This window comes from Pseudophryne corroboree, chromosome 10, assembly GCF_028390025.1.
Source record: "Pseudophryne corroboree isolate aPseCor3 chromosome 10, aPseCor3.hap2, whole genome shotgun sequence".
NCBI classification, from domain to species: Eukaryota; Metazoa; Chordata; class Amphibia; order Anura; family Myobatrachidae; genus Pseudophryne; species Pseudophryne corroboree.
The window spans coordinates 210,874,758-210,880,612 of record NC_086453.1 but is presented as its reverse complement, the minus strand read 5'-3'; the positions used below and the strand labels follow the sequence as shown (position 1 = coordinate 210,880,612).

Below are 5,855 nucleotides of genomic sequence, written 5' to 3'. Positions count from 1 at the left end.
TGCGCATGTACATACACATGTGTCAGGTGTCACGTGTGTACGTACACACGTGTGTGTGTCAGGTGTCGCACGCGTACGTACACGCTTGTGTGTCAGGTGTCGCGCGTGTGTGTCAGGTGTCACACGTGTACATACACGCGCATTTGTCAGGTGTCGCGCGTGTACGTACACGCGCGTGTGTCAGGTGTCACGTGTGTACGTGCATGTGTGTGTCATGTGTCGCATGTGTACGTAAGCGTGCGCGTTTCAGGTGACGCGCGTGTGTGTGTGTCTGTGTGTCAGGCGTGTACGTACACACGTGTGTGTGTGTCAGGCGTCGCACGTGTACGTACACACGTCAGGCGCCGCACATGTACGTACACATATGTGCGCGTCAGGTGTTGCGCATGTACGTACACATATGTGCACATGCACGTCAGGTGTCGCGCGTGTATATACACGTGTGTGCGCATCAGGTGTCGTGCATGTGCATCAGGTGTCGCACGTGTACGTACACGTGCATGTCAGGTGTCGCACGTGTGTGTGTGTGTGTGTGTCAGGTGTCTTGTGTGTGCATCAGGTGTCGCACATGTACGTACACATGTGTGTCAGTTGTGTGAGGTGCCACGTGTTTGTCAGGTGCCGCACATGTATATGTGTGTTAAATGCTACATGCATTTATGTGTGTGCCAAGTACTGCATGTGTATATTAGTGTGTCTGATAATGTGCCTGTATCAGTTGCCGTGCGTGTGTGTGTCAGGTGTTGTGCGTGTATATATGTGTGTATAAGGTGTTGCGCGTGTATATATGTGTGTGGCTGTGAGGTGCTGTGCGTGTATATGTAGGTGCTGTGTGTGTGTGTTTCAGGTGCTCTGCGTGTATATACGTGTGTCAGGTGCTGCGTGTATATACATGTGTGTCAGGTGCTGTGTGTATGTGTGTGTGAGTGGCAGATGCTGTGTGTATATGTAGTGAGTGGCAGATGCTTTGGGTGTATATGAGTGGCAGGTGCTGTGCATGTATATATGTGTGTGTGTGTGTGTGTGTGTGTGTGTGTGTGTGTGTGTGTGAGGTGCTGCAAGTGTATGTGTGTTAGGTGCTGTGTGTGTATTAAATGCCACGTCTATGTATGTGTCAGGTGCTGCCTGTCTATGTGTGTGTCAGACGCTGCATGTTTATATTAGTGTGCCAGCTGTTGTGCATGTGTCAGGTGTTGCACGTCTACATTATGTGTGTGTGTCAGGTGCAGCACATGTATATGTGTGTGTTAGGTGATGCGCGTGTATATAAGAGTGTGTCAGGTGGTGCGAGTGTATGTGTGTGTGTCAGGTGGTGCGAGTGTATATGTGTGTGTCAGGTTCTGTGCGTGTTAAATGCCTTGTGTGTGTGTCAGTTGCTGCATGTGTAGATTAGTGTGTCTGATGTTATGCATGTGTGTATATGAGAGTCAGGTGCTGCCTTTGTGTGTGTCAGGTGTTGCACGTGTATATGAGTGTCATGTGCTGCATGTGTGTTAAATACCGCCCCCCCCCCCCAACACACACATACCGAGCTCTCTAGATCTGCTCTCTCTCCTGAGGAGCGCTGTTTTCCACAGATACTGGCAGGTTGTCTTTCCCCTGCCTGTCACCGGCTCTTCTGCTGTGAGCGTTCTTCTACGACTCCTGTCAGCATGCATTGCTTGTATGACTGCAGATCAATGGTTCCCCTCACACCCCTATATAAAAATAAATAAATAAATAAATATATATGAGTGGAAAGCAACACTCAGGGCACAGGAGACTGTACTGAAGGGGCAACAAGCAAGGCGCAGGGGCTGGGTGGGGCGGCACGCAGACACAGGACTGTACGGGGGATCAACACTCAGGGCACAGGGGACTGTACAGTGGGGAAATGCACAGGGCGCATGGGACTATACAGGGGGGTAACACACAGGGCGCATGGGACTATACAGGGGGGCAACACACAGGGCGCATGGGACTATACAGGGGGGCAACACACAGGGCGCAGAAGACTGTTTAGGGGCGACATACAGGGTGCAGGGGACTGTTATGGAGGGGTGACTCGCAAGGTGCAGGATGCAGGGGACTGTATGGGGTGGTTACACGCAGGTGCAGGGGACAGTAACGGGTGTAAGCGACACGCTGGGTGCAGGGGACTGTACTGAAGGGGTCGACACGCAGGGTGCAGGGGATGTAGTGAGGGCAACATAAAGGGCGTCGGGTACTGTAAGTAGGACAATATGCGGGCATAGGGTACTGTAAGTGGGGCAACATTCAGGGCCAGGGGACTGTACAAGGGGGGGCGGGAGCGACAACAGACAAGGTGCAGGGGACTGTACGGGTCTGTGGGCATCATACATGGGAATGTACAGGGGTAGGGCGACATGCAGGATGCAGGGGACTGTACGGGGGTGTGTGTGACTTGAAGGGCGCAGGGGACAGTACCGGGTAAAGCCACACGCAGGGGACTGTACTGAAGGGGGCGACATGCAGGGCGCAGGGGATTGTACACGCAGGGTGCAGGGGACTGTACAGGGGGAAAGCGACTCTCAGTGTGCAGGAGACTGTACTGAAGGAGTTGACACGCAGGGTGCTGACTGTACAGGGGTGGGCAACATGAGGGACTGTACGGTGGGGCTGACACACATAGGGTGCAGAGGACTGTACAGGGGGCGACTTGTAACAATCTGGGCAGCACTCACCTGATGAGAAGGAGCAGGAACAGGCATGGAGGTGTACACCGATGGCCATCCTTCTTTAGAGTGATCCCAGGCGCTAGGTACACAGACAGAGAGGGGAGGCAATCAAAGGGGGAGGGCTGTCAATGAACATATCCGGGCGGCTGCAGGGAGGATCAGTGAGGGTGGAGCCGGTCACAAAGCACAGGGGAAGAAGCGGGGAGCCGAGAACACAGCATAGGGGGGTGGAGTGGGTGAGCCGGGCACCCAGAACGAGGACAGGAGCGGGGGAGCCGGCACACAGAACGGGGCGGGGGGGGGGGAGCCGGAGGGAGGGGGTGGCCGGACATACAGCGGGAGGGGTGGGAGCCGGGCACACAGAGGGGTGGGAAGGGGCAGTCAGAACTCACCCATTGCTGTGCTACTGGTACCTTGGTGGAGGACTGGTTCTCTAAATTGTGCTGCTGAAGTGCGGTCTGTGCCTCTATGTCCTAGGACTTCTGGTGCTCGGATAGATATAGATAGAGATATAGATATATATATATATATATATATATATAGATAGATAGATAGATAGATATACATACACACACACACACACACACACACACACACACACACACACACATATAACACACATATATACACATACACAAACATATAATCAAACACACATACACACATACATACATACTTACATACACAAGCACAAACAAACCCAAATACATACTGTACATATCATACAAATACACACAGAAACAAAGTAAAACTTACATATACAGTAAAACTTACATATAGTGTACACAGTGGGCTGGAGGCAGAGGGGCGAATGTGTGAGGACGGAGGGAGCTGCCGGCCCGGGACATTCATGACTGTAAGCAGAGAGCTGCATCGGGCCGTGAGTACTGGCCTTTAGCTTTCTGTAGTTGCTGCAGCTCCGCACCCCGCGATCGCGATCGCGGTCGCATCTTTTTTTTTTTCAGCTGTGTCTCTGTCTCAAAAAGATAACTCGGCTCATCAGGGGGGGGGTTTCCAGGTACTCGGAAACCCCCCCTGCGTGCGCCACTCCCCAGAGGAGAATTTATGAAAGGGGACTCACTGACCGTGAGAGGCCTGCTAGAGAGACGAGCTGTGCTGGCCGGGTCTCCTGTTAGGGAACATAGCAGGCCCACTGTAGAGAAGAGAGCCGTGCTGTGGAGGAGGTCCAGGCAGCGTGACCTGGCGGCAACTTGGAGAAGTCAGTCTGAAGCGGCTGCTGAGGGAGGGGGCCGCACGTCCAGAATCCTGCTGGCGGCGCCTCCCTGATTCTGCCAGAGAACTCTCAAAGGAGACGGAGAGGCGGCGGTCGGCTCCTGGAGGCCAAGTGAGGCAGTGCCTGTGATCAATTATGTGTGACAGCAGGACGACCGCCTCTATCGCTCATCATAAAATCCGCTCTGTCTGTGACTGACGGAGCATAATGTGGGCGAGCAGGTGCAGGCTTCCAGCGGCAGCTGTCCGATCATGTGCGCCGACAGCCTGCTGGGGCCTGGCCTGCACAGATGTACTTTTAATGTGCAGCGCTGTTCTATCATCGGCGGATGCCGCGGCCGGGCCCCTGGTACTAGCCGGGCCCCAAGGGAGTGTCTTGGGTACTCCTCAAATCTGAAAGTGGCTGTGTGTACCTGTAACTGAGCATGCTGGCGGCTGCGGCGAGGGGTCTGGGCTACTGGCTTCAAAGTCGGCCATGCCTGTACACTCATATGAAGCCTCTCTCCGTACACCCCCTGCTGGCGGCCACTGCGCAGCCGCAACAAATTGAAAAGCCCTATCTTTATAATGGGGCATATTTTACTTAATTAAAAAAAAACTATAACTTTCTCAAAAACCACAACCCCAAAAGGCACTACACTGGGGCATACTCTATCTAGTAAAACAAACCCCAAGTCTTAATTCGTCCTCTATCCTGAGTTATGCCTTCCCAAAAATCTCCTCATTCACTCTATGGGAATACGGTGTCAAAAAGCCACTGAGGGAGTGGCAGAAAAAAACTGACAGTTGGAACTTTAGCTTACTCCCAATTCCTCATTTTTTATTATTTTGCCCTGAAATTTGGCATGCAGAAGCGGGTGACAATTCTACGCGTCCATGCCAAATTTCAGCTCAGTACGTCCAATCAGTTTTGAGGTGTAGCCCCTCAAACACCATGCCCCCATCTCAGAAGGTCCCTATGGGAGAATTCCGTTTGTTCGATTCAGCCTTAATATAAGGGCACGACCGTGCCCTTATAATACACACACAAAAAGTGTGAGAAGAGCGCTACTACCTGATGTTACGCAATGTAAATTTTTGAACACCAATATTTCAAAGTGAGTGCTGTGTGTATAAAAAAGGATTACAATAAACATAAAATTATAAGTTTCCCTTATAAAAGTCTTTCTGTATTATTGCACCCCAAAGTAAAGTGGCAGCAAAACAGTTTTCAGGTGACTTATATTTCTATAAGTGCAAGTAATTAATGTTCATGGATGGTAAAACTTTTGCGCCTTCGGTGCTTTTTACAGCTTGATAAATGCTTATATGCGTACCAGATTTCCAAGTATTAATTGCCTGTAGTGAGGTCTTTCTTGGATATTCTTCCTCTGTCCTTTGTAGCAGTGTGGATGTACTCATCAGATGTGGAATAATGCACAAAAGGAGAGGAGGAATGTATCAGTGCTGCGTGCTATCATATTCATTAAAGTGACTTTGTGCAATCACAAAAAAGTGCCCAGTGCAAAGTGCATCCTTGTTCTAAAAGGTAAAGCCGATCGTGCTTATTAAATAAAATTAGCCCAGTGAGTGTTTTATAGCATGAAAAGGGTAAAAATGTATATAACAATTCACATTTTTCTTTGTAGAATGAACAAAGTTTTTTTTGGCTCAAGACTATCCACCTTATTTTCCACAGACACACGCTGTACCTTCATGACAAATATGCCCCATAGAGAGAAGAAAACTCTGATAGTGTAATACAATTTTTAACAGAGTTTTAATAGACTTTACACACAAACAGAAAAAATGGACCCGTACAATATAAAAATTAGATCATGCTTATCTGAATCTACATCAGTAGAGAGGTAGTGTCATGTAGCTCTCAACGCGTTTCGTCCCTCCACGCTAATAATGGGACTTCTTCAGGAGTAGTTATGGGTGACCCTGCAGCTTAAAATCTCA

The 5,855-nt window shown here is 50.1% G+C and overlaps 1 long non-coding RNA gene across 2 annotated transcripts; it reads right to left on the bottom strand.

Annotated features, from left to right (window-relative positions):
• Window positions 1-819: 819 nt before the first annotated feature.
• LOC134966379 (uncharacterized) lies at window positions 820-3,634 on the bottom strand. Of its 2 annotated transcripts, none has more exons than XR_010188637.1 (4): window positions 3,453-3,634; window positions 3,071-3,166; window positions 2,685-2,757; window positions 820-1,697 (listed from the first exon to the last, which is right to left on the bottom strand). It is a non-coding gene; the product is annotated as an uncharacterized LOC134966379 (long non-coding RNA). The 2 variants fall into 2 exon arrangements; XR_010188636.1 differs by having other exon boundaries at window positions 3,071-3,160.
• Window positions 3,635-5,855: the final 2,221 nt, after the last annotated feature.